Consider the following 15,447-nt stretch of genomic DNA (forward strand, 5'->3'; position numbering starts at 1 on the left):
GGCCTGTAATTGTCAACATGGGTAAACCTCAACCATGAGAGACAGAATGTGGAGGAAAAAAAAGAAAAAAAAAACAGAAAATCACGTTGTTTGATTTTTAAAGAATTTATTTGCAAATCATGATGGAAAATAAGTATTTGGTCAATACCAAAAGTTCATCTCAATACTTTGTTATGTACCATTTGTTGGCAATAACGGAGGCCAAACGTTTTCTGTAACGCTTCACAAGCTTTTCACACACTGTTGCTGGTATTTTGGCCCATTCCTCCATGCCTCTAGAGCAGTGATGTTTTGGGGCTGTCGTTGGGCAACACGGACTTTCAATTCCTTCCACAGATTTTCTATGGGGTTGATATCTGGAAACTGGTTAGGCCACTCAGGGACCTTGAAATGCTTCTTACGAAGCCACTCCTTTGTTGCCCTGGCTTTGTGTTTGGGATCATTGTCATGCTGAAAGACCCAGCCACGTCTTATCTTCAATACCCTTGCTGATGGAAGGAGATTTTGACTCAAAATCTCTCGATACATGGCCCCATTGATTCTTTCCTTTACACAGATCAGTCGTCCTGGTCCCTTAGCCAAAAAAAGCCAAAGCATGATTTTTCCACTCCCATGCTTCACAGTTGGTATGGTGCAATTCAGTATTCTTTTTCCTCCAAACAAGAGAACCTGTGTTTCTACCAAACAGTTCTATTTTATTTTCATCTGACCATAACACATTCTCCCAGTCCTTTTCTGGATCATCCAAATGCTCTCTAGCGAACCGCAGACGGGCCTGACGTGTACTTTCTTCAGCAGGGGGACACGTCTGGCAGTGCAGGATTTGAGTCCCTGGCGGCACATTGTGTTACTGATAGTAGCCTTTGTTACTGTGGTCCCAGCTCTCTGTAAGTCATTCACTAGGTCCCCCGATGTGGTTCTGGGATTTTTGCTCACCGTTCTTGTTATCATTATGACGCCACGGGGTGAGATCTTGCATGGAGCCCCAGATCGAGGGAGTTTATCAGTGGTCTTGTATGTCTTCCATTTTCTAATAATTGCTCCCACAGTAGATTTCTTTACACCAAGCGTTTTACCTATTGCAGTCTTCCCAGCTTGGTGCAGGTCTACAATTCTGTCTCTGGTGTCCTTCGACAGCTCTTTGGTCTTGGCCATAGTGGAGTTTGGAGTTAGACTGACTGAGATTTGGGACAGGTGTCTTTTATACCGAAAATGAGTTAAAACAGGTGCCATTAATACAGGTAAAGAGTGGAGCCTCGTTAGACCTCTTTGACAGCCAGAAATCTTGCTTGTTTGTAGGTGACCAAATACTTATTTTTCCACTCTAATTTTGAAATAAATTCTTTAAAAATCAAACAGCCAGAAATCTTGCTTGTTTGTAGGTGACCAAATACTTATTTTTCCACTCTAATTTCGAAATAAATTCTTTAAAAATCAAACAATGTGATTTTCTGTTTTTTTTTTTTTTTTCCACATTCTGTCTTTCATGGTTGAAGTTTACCCTTGTCGACAATTACAGGCCTCTCAATCTTTTCTAGTAGGAGATCTTGCACAATTGCTGGTTGACTAAATACTTATTTGCCCCACTGTAGGTAGGAGTGCTATTTTTCTTCATTTATGTCTTTTAAACTGACCCCTTGGACATCTATCACCGTCAATGGCAGTTCTGAGAACTACAATGGCAACGCTGTAATTCAGATCACTACGAGTTTAGCATGTTTGTTGGTAAGTGTGTAACTCAAAATACTACTACAGAACATTAGTATTAATCATTCCAATGAACTGAAATGACAATAATCAATTCCAGACACTCCAGAAAATTTCAAAAATGTTTTGAAAAGCTTTTTTTAAAAGTAGGATAAATAGCACTGCATGTTGGTATAAAAAATGTAAAGAAACTGCTTTGCTGCCAAACCAGAAAAAAATAGTTCAGTAGCATAATTAGAATGTGATAAATTTAATATATTTATGAGTTTCACATTTTTAGCATAAGTGATCGCATTATAACGTGATCAATTTTATATTTTAGCGTGATCAAGTGGTAAATTTCACATTTTAACATGATAAATTTTATGTGTAACATGGCCAACTTTGAGGTAAATGTGATAACTTTCATGTTTTAAAATGTGTGTCATAACATGGTAAGCTTTAAAATTATGACGTGATAAATTTCACACTCGAATTCAATAAGATTTAGATTTTAATGTGCTATGTTTTCACTATTTTATATGATGAATTTCATGCTTGAACGTGATAAGTTACCAAGTTATAGCATGATAAGTTTTGCTTTGTCACGTGATACCTATCCTTTATGATGTGATTGGTCATCGAGTTATATAAAATGATCCATTTTAAATTAAAGTGCCTGTGACATAAAAAAGCATGTTTATTTCATTTTCCATGCATTTTATTCTCCTGAATGAAATTGACCGCTTGAATGTGTGTGGAAGCGATCAATATATCTATTCAATTTTTTGAATCCCGTGCCATGAAAATGAGTGACTTCCGGCCAGAGTCTGGATTGAGGAAGAAGGCGAATGTGACATTAGGGAACTAATCATCTTCACAATACAGATATTACGATATTATGCAGAAGGACTGCGGATTCAGCTGATTTTGCCGATTAATTTGTTTGTTTTTCGCATCACGGCAGCCTAATGTGCTGCAGGCTTTTGTTGCTGCACCAGGGAGAGGTATGTCAGCCTTTTTGGGTTTAAAAATATCCTGTTCACCGCGAAGATTTGGCAAAACAAGTATTACAATGGAGCGACATTGGACGGACGAGGAAGTGAGTAAGCTATGTGTTTTATATTATGTCAAATACTTGGATCATGAATGGCACACGTTTTAATAAGGAGGTGGTTTACATTTTGTTGGTGACAATGCTCCCTGGCCACCGAAAAGGCAGGAGTGGCCGCCTTCCTCGGCCGCCGGCCAGTAGCTTGTCGCACATCATTGGTCACCGGCCGAGTCTGTGCTCGGGCAGTCGCGCCCTCCAACGTTGGCTGGTTTGTCCACAGAGAATGTTCCATTTTTGGTGTTCAACGACGAGCTGAAACTTGCTCTCCGCGGGGAGCTGGCTGATTGGTGAAGGGTATCACCCCCGCTGCCATGTGTGACATGAGTCGGAGTAGTTTTGTGTGATTTTTTGTTTTCGAAAGGTGAGGAAGAGACTTGGAAGTGCCACTCGATTTGGGTTAGCATGTCACCTAGCTCTCACTCCTCCTGTTTTGTTTTCGCTCCTTCCTCCGTCTCAGAAGCCGGACAGGGAAATGACAAAAGCCGACGAACTCAAGTGGCATAAAATACCGTTTGGGAGGTTTAAAAAGTCGGCAGTTTTGACCGTTATGCAGTAATTTGCTGCTCTCTGTCGCATTTTCCTAGTTCTGAATCTTCCTCCTCTATTGGACTGAATTATAAATCATCTGAAAACGTTACTCTGCCGACCTCATCACCCAGATGGCTGCGCAATAATAACAGGAGTAGCTAAAGGGCAGATTGGAAAAACTCATTTTTGTCATCAGTGCTTTGCCAAATTGTTGTATATAGTCGGATCGTCTCAAAATATGATTTTAATTCACATGATAATTCTATTTAAGACTTTTTTTATGTTGTCACAGGCACTTTAGAATATGATAGATTTCTTGCCTAATTAAATGAGACAAATTTTTTAACATGTTAAGTTATGAATTGATGCTTTTTAAGTTTTGACGTGATAAGTTGTCAAGTTCTACGATGATAAATTTTATGTCACAACAGAAAGCGTGTCATTATTTGAGATGGTAAATTATGACGTTATAACCTTAGAAATTTTGTATTACATTGTAATTTCCAGCTTAAATATAATGCTATTGGGATATCATTTTTTCCCTATTTTTATCCTGAGCAATTTGTGTCTGGATGCTCTCTTTTCAATCACTGTTCATGTAGCTCAAAATAATGCATTTCAAAAGAGAATCCACCGTCCAATATTTCCTAATGTTTGTTGCTGTGTGTCTGTTCCATTCCTGAGAGGGAAGTCATGAATGGTGCTCTCAGCCCCCCTTCTTTGGAGTCTTTTCTCTGAAGTCTCGCCAATCAATGGCATCCATTGATGGGCGGAAAAGCAAAAGGCGACAGACACTGAGCTGAAGCTTCTCTGACTCCAAATCCTATAGGCTAGATCCATAATATTGCTCGTGAGCGCCACACCGCAAGTGAAATCATCAGAAAGTGTCAAAAGTGTTCACAGCTCTGTTTAGAAGCAAGGATTTAGTCCCTATTTCATTCTTGCAGGGCGCTTAAAGACACTCACAGCAGGGGGTGCTGAGGAACTTTTTTTAGTTTTTCCCCCATCCAAAAACAGCCATTTTGGTCCAAAATTGTCATGCACATGCTTTTTCTCCATACAAGGCGTGCACAATGGCAGTGCACACACATGCTGGATAGTTTTACATTCTACGACTAGGCTTCTACAAAAACATCGAACTATTTCACCGACAGTGTGTCTGGATAGTTTTACATACTACTACTAAGCTACTACAAAGACAGCATACTATTTCACCTACAGTGTGTGTTGGAGTTTTTGTACTGGGAGTGCCCGTGTATTATAATGCAAAACCCCACAGCTAGATGGCGCAATGACACACAAAATTAAAAGGTCACAGGTCAATTGCACACGAATAACCAACAGCTCTCTGCACGGTGGAAGCTCAATAGCAATAACAAATAATAATATGGCTACAATGCATGCATGTCTTACCTATTTGAAGACACCAAAGATAGATTGCCTCTCTGGACTCCACAGTCTGAATCTGCACAGCTACTTTTCCTTGCAGGGCACTATTATAGAACTATCATCATAATCATCTTCATATTCGACCTCGAATCGAATTTAAGATTTCACTGCATTTCTAATGAAAAAAAAATGTTTTGTTGTGTTTTGGTGTGTTCAATGTATTTAATTAGATTTAGCATTGGAAAAAGATACATATAAGACATTATTTTTGTTGCGGCAAAGTTGGAAAAGTTGAGGTGGACCAAAGTGCGACCAAGAAACGGAAGTGGAGTGCAGGGTTTTTATTGAACAATGGCTATGGCTTTGGCTGCGGTTGTGGCTCAGGCTGTGGCTGTGAGGGCTTGATGGGTGGTTGTCCTGATGGCAAAGAACAAGATTAGTCAAGAGATCTATGAACTATTGTCAAAAACTACAGGTGCAGTTGGCCGATGTACCACTGGTAATTGGCAGAATCATCTGGCACCTGCTTGCTGCCCAGGCCGCTCCTTAAAACAGGGTACCCACGGGTTATTAAAAGTATTAAAAAAGCATTGAATTTAGTTTTCCATTATTAAAGGTATTAAAAGCATTAAATTAGCTGTCGTAAGTCTGGAATTTTTTCACAGTGGTTTTAATTTTCAAGAACATCTCAGTGCAACCTAAATTATATCCGTGACAAAGTTTTTTTTTTTTTTTTTTTAATCCAAGATGACGCTTAGAATTTTTACGATGCGCTGCACCTCGTGCGTGCGCGCCGTTAGCATCATTAGCATCAACAGCAGGCAATCGCACAGTACTGTGTGCTATCGCAAGGAACTGCTCAGATGCCTTAGTTGTTATGTTCTACGAAAGCCTCAACAAGACAACCAAGTCCAGACAGTTGGACCAGCATGTGAGGTATTGGATTGGCGACCAAGTCGCATCCAGATACTTTGGGTCGCAGTTTATGGGTCATGCGAAGGCGGTGGACCTGCTTAACATTTCAAAGTAAGTTTCCAATTTCTCCAATTAAAATGTGTTAGATGCAATAATGAATTTCTGCACGGTTTGCCTTTCGAATGAATGTGAATTTCGCAGTTTTAACTCAAGAGTTAGCCATGTTCAATGGGGTATTGGCAGGTGCACTAGCCTTAGCATGGATAAACCGGAGTCGTAGATTCACCGTCACTCTCAGATACACAACACGGTTGACACTGTCTATTATTGGAACGAGTGCGGGGTAACGTATTAACGTTGATCTGAATAACATGGCATGGTGATAGGCAAATTATAATGTAGGTGATAGTAAAACACCTCCTGGTATATTTAAATGTTTTTCTTGATTAAATAAGAGTATGGATTTTCTCTATCTGATTAAAAGAAATGTCTTCAATAGCTAACAAAGGATTAACATGTGTTTTTTATACATGTGATTAGGAAAAAAAAAAAAATTACCAAGGGAAATGGTCATGTGTAGCTTTTTTATTTTGTGGTAATTAATGGTAAACTACTGGCATTTAGTGGCTGTTTTTTGAAACTTTCACTGCCAATTGCAAGCACTTTACAGTTAAGGTGGCCAACTTGACAATCACCTACCTACCACCTTGACTAGGTCCTCTTAAAAGGGAAACCTGTTGTTTTACAAATGTAATTTCTGAAGTTGCTTTACAATAATAGTGTAAAATCCATTTTATCCTGCTGAATGACCTTATATTTAAATGTGTTTGAATTGTATCTTCAATAAATGTGCCATCTGTCAGCCTGTGTTGACGTGAGGTGAAAAATGAGATAAAATTACAAATTATATTACATTTGCCAAATGTAAAAAGGCTGACACGGATTTTGTTGTTACAAGGAAATAACAGTACATATATAGAAAAATCGTATGTCATTCTTTTTTATTGTAGATATTGATCGCAATAAAACATTTGGACAACATGATTCCATTTCTTGTTTTTTTTTTAAACGACTGGTGCATGTGCAAGACAGGTCAATAAATCACAATTTATAAAATTATTGGAAAAATAGCATACAAGAGTGTGATATCAGACAGCAGAGCTCCGGAGACTCGCCAACTTTCAACCAACATTACGGCCTCCAGACGGGCTTTCTCCCACTGTGCTTGGTAATTCCAGCTCAAATAGCGCATTTTAACGTTGCTGCAGTTAAAAAGCTCGTAGCTGGATCTTGGGATCGAGCTGACGGTCCGCCACGAGCCGAGTCACCACCTCTAGCCACAGCCTTTCGGCCGCCCCTGGCTAAAACAACGTAGTCTCGATATATGTCCATCAACGTAACATAATTGTTACATTGACATAATTGTGCCATCTACACATACTGATTAGCAACAGGCTAGCAGCAGGTACGGGAATGCCTTGGAGCTTTACAGTTTCCTGATGGCATTTCCATCCACTGCCATAGTCAATAAAATAAAATAATATTTTACTTGTGGTCACCCTCGGCCATTTCTTAATGTTCTCTTCCCATGTTGAGATGGCAGAAGGATGCGGTATTTCCAAATTGTGTTTTTTTCAGGGTTTATAGTGAGTGATGCCACTCCAGCGCCATTGAAGTCAATGGTAAAAAAATTGAAAACGGAAGTCGCTTGCAGAAATACGTAAGTAAAGCGGAAGTAGCTCGCAAAAGTGTCTATATTTTTAACAAAAATAATCGACCAAAACTTTTTTTTCCCCCAACACCAGGGGGTGCTGCACCACCCTTAGCACCCCGCTTCCTGGGACACTGCATTCTTGTCATGAGCCACATTCTAGTTTACTTTTCAGAGGCCATCTTAACAGCAAACCCATGTAATTGTATCAGTAGCGATTGCTCTGAGACCGCAAGGGAATCTCAGCTTCCAAAATGTCAAAAAATAAGTGATCAAATGTATACTGTTGTGTGTAAATGTCATTGACTAAATATGTGCTCCAACGCACTCATGTTTTGTTCAGAATTAGCTTCTTATCACTGGTTACGATGCGGTTTGCTTTTAATTCATACGCGCATCTTCACAGTCCTTTAAAGAGTGTGAAAGCTGTGCTTCTCCAGAGTTAAGAATTCATTGTTCCACTATAGCGAAACGAGTCAATGGCTAAAGTTTATCCATCTCATCGGACGCTCTGCATCTCTGGAGGTCTCCGGGCAGTGGACGAGGCTCGGCTTCCCCAGACGCTCTGGTTCTCTGCAAGATGATTGGATGTTTTGTCTAAGGCTAAAGCCCTTTTTGATTGACAGGGTAATGAGCGAATCAGTGATCTTATCGAATTAACATCCACTGAAGGCCTTTTTCAATTTTCATTCCGTTGTTATGAGTTGAACCGGAGACTTTCATAATCATACTAGTGCCACGTACTTTGTTAAAAACGACTAGCGAAAAATAAAGCGTATTTGTTGTGTGTTTTTTTTTCTATTGTAGCTGCTTGTGTTTGGAGACTTGACTTCTAGCACTGTAGTTTCTTTCCCTACCGAGCAGCGGGTGCCACTGAGCCCCTCCACCGTCACAAAGCACTCACAGTCAGACACACTTTGAGCTTCACCTCATTGAAAGCACTGAAGTGTATGTATTAAGTTATTAAGTCATTTTTAAAAAAAAATGTATTCCCACTTTTTTAAAAAGTGGGAATAAACAATAAATATTCTCTGATTTCTCTTGTCCTCAATGAAAGTGAATAAGTTAATGCAGGCCTCTTTTTTATGAGAAAGAAGAAGAATAAAGGTAAAACCTCAAGAGATTCGACACGCTGCCGGTCGCCGCGTTAATCTTTCATGAGCCCTTTACCTTTGGAGAGATAGATGCAGGCAAGATGCCTCCTATTTACTCACCGTCACATTTCATTCCAGGAATTCTCATTTGCCGTGGGGGTCACTTGCTCTGCTTCCAGGAAATTAACATGCATGAGAAGGAGTTCACGCAATGATATGAAAGGTATAGAACGGAATAGAGTTGCTATCGCGACATGGGAAAAATTGTCATGCTGGAGTCATCTTCAAGAAAGTGACAGATAGTTTTGAGTGAAGAGAGATTATTTGGGTTTTATGAAACATGAGCTATCGTTGGGCCAATATTTTTGTTTTAACCCTTTCATGCATGAATTGCGTTTTATTTTTAATTTTTTTAACCCTTTTTTAAAACTTGTTTAAATTGTAAATGATGTAAATATTTAGAAATTGTAATTTAAAAAAATGAAATTAAGAGAAAAATTACCGTATTGGCCCAAATGTGAGACAGTGTTTTTTGCATTGAAATAAGACTGAAAAAGTGAGGGTCGTCTTATATTCGCGGTCTAGACATTATACCCATTCACGTTGTTAAATGGCGCCAGATATCATTGAAGCGATGTTCTGTCATGACAGATCTCAGCTACTCTCAAGTTTAACCAGTTTGCATTATTTTATTGCAATGCTTTGCCTTATTCAGATTTGTTTCAAGACTACAGTTACAGTTAGACTTCACTTTGATGGTTAATACAGTTTTTGCAATTTTGTTGTTTTATCACAATAGATTGGTTTATTTACATTTCAAAAACCAGAAGCCATTCATTTACGAATGTGATTGCACTTTAGTTTACATATTTAAATGTTTCGATATTAAGATTTTAGTGAGGCAAAATAAAATGCTTTTTCTCTCAAATATATTGTTATAATCTGTTTCAGATGTACTGTAATTATTTTCTGTATGAAAATTAATTTTGTGTTCAAAAAGTCTTTTTTCAAAGTTGAGTCTTGAATAAAAGGGGGTCGTCTTATAATCAGGGCAGTCTTATATTCGGGCCAATATGGTAAATGTTGAAATACACATCAAAATACATCTTGAAATAAATACATACAGTATCACCTGCTGCGGAGAGAAAATTGGTCAGGAGGGTGAAGATTCAACCGAGAATCACCGAAAAGCAGATCTGCCAAGAATTAGAAGCTGCTGGAACACAGGTGTCAGTGTCCACAGTCAAGCGTGTTTTGCATCTCCATGGACTGAGAGGCTGCCGTGCAAGAAGGAAGCCCTTGCTCCAAAAGCGGCACCTTAAGGCTCGACTGAAGTTTGCTGCTGATCACATGGACAAAGATAAGACCTTCTGGAGGAAAGTTCTGTGGTCAGACGAAACAAAAATCGAGCTGTTTGGCCACAATGCCCAGCAATATGTTTGGAGGAGAAAAGGTGAGGCCTTTAACCCCAAGTACACCATGCCTACCGTCAAGCATGGTGGTGGTAGTATTATGCTGTGGGGCTGTTTAGCTGCCAATGGAACTGGTGCTTTACAGAGTGTAAATGGGATAATGAAGAAGGAGGATTACCTTCAAATTCTTCAAGATAACCTAACGTCATCAGCCCCAAGATTGGGTCTTGGGCGCAGTTGGGTGTTCCAACAGGATAATGACCCCAAACACACATCAAAAGTGGTAATGGAATGGCTAAATCAGGCTAGAATTAAGGTTTTCGAATGGCCTTCCCAAAGTCCTGACTTAAACTTGTGGACAATGCTGGAGAAACAAGTCCATGTCAGAAAGCCATCAAATTTAACTGAACTGCACCAATTCTGTCAAGAGGAGTGGTCAAAGATTCAACCAGAAGCTTGTGGATGGCTACCAAAAGCGCCTAATTGAAGTGAAAATGGCCAAGGGACATGTTACCAAATATTAGCGCTGCTGTATTTATATTTTTGACACAGCAGATTTGATCACTTTTTTCTGTTCACCCATGATAAAGTCATAAAAGAACCAAACTTCATGAATGTTTTCTGTGACAAAAAAGTATCTGTTCCAATCACTCTATCAGAGAAAAATCAGATTTGAAGAAATAACTGGAAACTCGAGAGAGCCATGACATTATGTTCTTCACAAGTGTATGTAAACTTTTGACCACAACTGTACATCCTAGAATAAGTGGCGGAACAAATGTGAACAGGGTGACAAAAGACTACATATCACAGGAGCCATTGTGAGGTCAAGAAGGACGGACGTAATGTGAACATTTTTAATAAATTGCCTGGCAAGGCACCACCTAAGGAGAGGGAGGCGAAGTAGCGAGCGAGGGCCGGTTGGATTGAGTGAATGAATCGAAAACTAAATTTAGTGCAAGCTAGTGCATTATTTCGTCAACTCGAGGAAGAGGATGGACCAAATTTGTCGTCGTTTTCTTCAGATTGTCAGCAAGTTGGGAAGAGTGAGAGACTGACAGCGCAAACGGCGGAAGAGTAGGCTGTGTGACGTAGTGTATGACGTAGCCCTTTGTCTTGTTCAAGGAGGAACTGAGTGGCATACCTGAAAAAATTGAACTGAACTAGTTTATTGTCAATATTTTTGAAAATACTTTTTTTCCATGTTATATCTGATTTTTTTTTTTTTTTTTTTCAATATGTAATTTGTTTAATGGAAAAATAAGACACAAGACGGATACATACATTCAACATACTTTACATAAGTACTGTATTTGTTGATTATAACAATAAATCCACAAGATGGCATTAACATTAACATTCTTTTTGTTGAAGACATTTTCTTTTTCTCTGCAAAAACAAACACAGAACAGAGCCTTAGAACAGTAACAGAAACAGTATTATTTAGAACATGTGCAAAGTGTGTGTAGTGTACACATAAATGTGGCCCTCTCCTCTGCTCATTCTCCAGCCAGTCGCTGAGGCAAACCAAGTTATTTACATTTTCTGAGAGTTGTTCCATCTATATTCTTTTTTAATTTGAATTCCCCACCCAGACGGCCATCCTGCTTTTCTTCCATGTTTACATTTAACCGTTACCCACGCTGCTCACTGCACTTCTGACGGGTGTGACGGCCCTGGCCTGTTAATTGTTATCTTTTTTGAGACTGTCAGTCAGCTAATCGTCGCATCCGCCAGCTGGCTGCTTCTCCTCCCAACGTGAGTACTCTGATTGACGCCGGACGGGCAGACGACGTCGCCGCCGCTGATGGGTCACCCGAGGAAGGGTGCCAACTTCAAAAACTAGCCGCTGTCTGTCATGTATCCATTGTGCAGCGCTTTGTTTACATTTGCGGCAATAACGACACTTGCTTTACGGCAGCTAAACCGATACACTGTAGTACTATTAGGCCGTTGTTTGAGCTCGCATCCTCGCGTGTGTTGTATTGTGCCTGAGTCTTGTTAACCAAATAAAGGCTGCGTTAACAAAAGTCATCTGACTGCTCGTTATTTTACAGTCAACACTCTAAGAGTTCGTATTTGGCAGCATACGTGCCGCGTACCTCCTGTCCTCGCCAGCTGTTTGCTCGCCATTCATTCACCTGTGCATTTGATCGCTACTTTGCTACACTCCCGCTTTTTCGGTGAGGTATTTTGTGTTCATTCGTTATTGGATCGTTTTTGTTCACCACTGTAAATAAGAGCACCGCAGCAGTAGAGGTAAACTGCCGTTGTCGTTCAACCCGCTTTGTTTAGTGTTGGAAGCCAGCTTTGTGGCTGTCTTATTGTTATTTCCTTTTTACTATCAGGGTTTACTTAGTGGGTGGGGTTTAAGTGTAGTTTCATTTTGTTTGTTGTTTTGGCCTGGGCTTACATTGAAGCCAGCTTCTTCCGCATTTTGTATATTTTGTTCATTGCGAGTTCGACTTGTGTGAATAAATTTGTGTCCACTTGCAACTTGTGTGTGTGTGTGGCTCGTTTTATGTTACGGCCATAGTGAGCGGTCCATGGGACGTAACAGTGGGATTATGGAATGCATGAGTGGGTTATTCCGCGCTTGCGTTAAATGCGTTAAATATTTTAACGTGAGTAATTAAAAAAAAATTAATTACCGCCCTTTAACGCGCTAAATTTGACAGCACTAATATCTATATATATATTTACAATAGATTTGGTTTTTTTTTGTTTTTTTTGTCTTTTGGGGTCCAAAATGTTGAATATAATTGGTCAGTAAAGAAAACAACAGTTTGGACACTTTGGTTATGGTGTCCTGAAAAAATGGACCCAACCAGGCCCTTGTTAACATTTTTTTATTTGAAATATAAAGGCAACAGGGTTAAACTGTCTGTGTTGGATCGGTCGGAACAAAGACCAGGACCAACTGGGGCCCTTGAGGACCGGTTTGCCCACCCTTGGTCTATAGCCTGATTTGTCCGCTATCTGTCGATTTGTGTACCCATGCACAAATTGAGGACAGAATAAGTGCCTTTTGCACTTGATCCCAAAAGCAACTGATGTTAGCACTATTGGTGCAATATAGGCCCTTTTTCCATTATTAAGTTGTTCTCTTATTTTTCACAGAATGTTTATTTGAAAATTCTTGAAGTTGTTACATTTATCATTATTACAGCATCCGGTGGGGCATTACAATCACAAGTGGCCATAATTTGTTAAGTCCACGACCGCATATATCGGTATTGATTTGATATCGGTATAGGATTTTTCAGGATATCGATTATCGGTTAAAAAGTAATTATCGGACAACACACAGGCATTTCGTCACCAAAAGTTGAGATCCATGAAACCAAACAACTTCCGGTTCACGTAATGTAAAAATTGGCAACCAAATTATTTTAATCTTGTCATATTTCAATGTATGACTTAATTATCATAATATTACCACTTTAATCTTGTAACATTACGACATCTTTCTCAGAATATTACAATATATGACTTCGTAGTTTTTTCCTGCCATCTTTCGTGGCACACCAGTGTACCACGGCACACTGGTGGGAAAAAACTGCCTTAGAGGCCCGGGCCAATGTGCCGTTCCACTCCCAGCCCCCCCCTAACTTCCGGCCCTGCCAAGAATCATAATGTATTAATTACCTATTGAGACAATTTTGGCACTCCAGGTCCTCAAAAGGTCCATTTCGGTGGGTGTTAACAGCGGCAGATGTCCACCACCTAATTTAAATGTCAGTGGTGCTGAAACAATGTGTAAATGTAGTGAATGAGGAAAAAAGGGGAAAAAAATGTATCCGTTTAATTAAATAAAACTAAAACAAAGGCAAAGATTTTGAAACAGATTACACATTTGCATAAAATCAATGTTGTTTCTTATCATTTGATTAGAAACACAGCCACGAATTAATTAAGCAAATGAAAGCGCGTGAGCAGCCAATGCCTTCCGTTTGACGTCAAGTCATTTCAATCAAGTGGAGGGAAAAAAGGGCTGTGATGAATATGAATTGGATCATTGTGGTTATTTTTGCTGTTAAAAAAAAAAAAAAAAAAAGTAATATATTGTAACTACTGACATATAACAAAATATTTCCGACAATTCCAATTATTTTCCCACTGATTGTACGTGGTTTTTTCTTGTACTATTCATTTAATATTTTGATGTTTGTAATTATTTTTGCAACCTTGACCAGCTGGGACAATTTCTTATCATATATTCATTTAACATTTTAATGAAATTCATCATTTGATTGCGAACTGGGCGGAACTAGTTCCTTTAATTATGCATTTATCCATTTAATTATTAACCTTTTTTGGACACTTGATTAGCTGTGACCTTTTGCCAGAACATTGGTTTGAAACCATTTGCCAATCTGTTTTAATATTGTCATCATTTGTGACTGAGAAAAATTTGCAAATGACTTTTTTTTTTTGTTGCTATTATTTCTGACATTTATTAAGGCATCATTTTAACTTGTTGGCTTCCAGCCTGCCACTGGTGGCGATAGACATCAAAATGAATTTTCTCAAAAATCACAAAATCAGTAGGAAATAACCTAAAAACAACAGGACGGGACACAAAAGTGGGGTGGCATGGCTCAGTGGTAGAGTAGTTGTCCCCCAACCCAGAAGTTGTGGGTTCGATTTTTCGCCCTGATAAACTCGTCTAAGTGTCCTTGAGCAAGATACTAAACCCCACGTTGCTCCTGGTGCTGCGTCACCAGTAGGTGGATGGCGAGATATTGTAAAGCGCTTCGAGCGCCTTGAAAGGTGGAAAAGCGCTATATAAGTATAAGACCATTTACCAAAAGTCCTCAATAATCAACAGGAAGTGACCCAAAATCAGTAATAATAATAAAGAAAAAGTGACACTGAAGTACCCAAAAATCAACAGAAAGTGAACTAAAATAAGTGACCCAGAATAAGTAAGACGTAACCCCAAATACGTAAGTGGACGTACAAGTGTGTGTCAATGGCATCAACGCACATGGTCGTAGCATCAACGTAGCCTACATGGCTGTAAATGGCATTGGTAGTCCCTGGGTTACGGCGTACCCGACTTACTTAATTTTGACTTTACCATGCTGGAGTCTTGTTTTTTTTCTTGTTTTTTTTTCTTAATAATGTTGACCTTTATTTTGTGATGCATGCTTTTATATTGGCTCAGGAAGCAGTGAGCAGGGGGTACTAATGGCATGCGAGTAAGAGCGCATTTATACACAAAGAAGAACCTATTTGCACACACGAAGAAGAGCACACGCATACGGGCACACACGAGGAAGAGCGCATTTGCTCCCACTGAGTGTAATGGTCACTTCTGTGATCCTCTTTGTTTCTTAGGACATCCACCACACGGTGGCGCCTCTTTATGCTGTATGTTCACTTTCTCCTTCAGTTGCTACCTACTTATTGGGGAGTCAAGTGTGATCATGTGTGCATGGTCCGTTGCACTCCTGAGTGACGAGTGGTTGAGCTGGATTTATTTATTTTTGTCTATTAAACGTGCATAAGTGGACGTCTGCTTCCTTTTTTACCTTTTATGTACTCATCCTGCCCTGCACATTTGTTGCTTGTGAAGCATCCAAAGAGGCAACA

This window comes from Corythoichthys intestinalis, chromosome 16 (genome assembly GCF_030265065.1).
Source record: "Corythoichthys intestinalis isolate RoL2023-P3 chromosome 16, ASM3026506v1, whole genome shotgun sequence".
Taxonomy (NCBI): Eukaryota; Metazoa; Chordata; class Actinopteri; order Syngnathiformes; family Syngnathidae; genus Corythoichthys; species Corythoichthys intestinalis.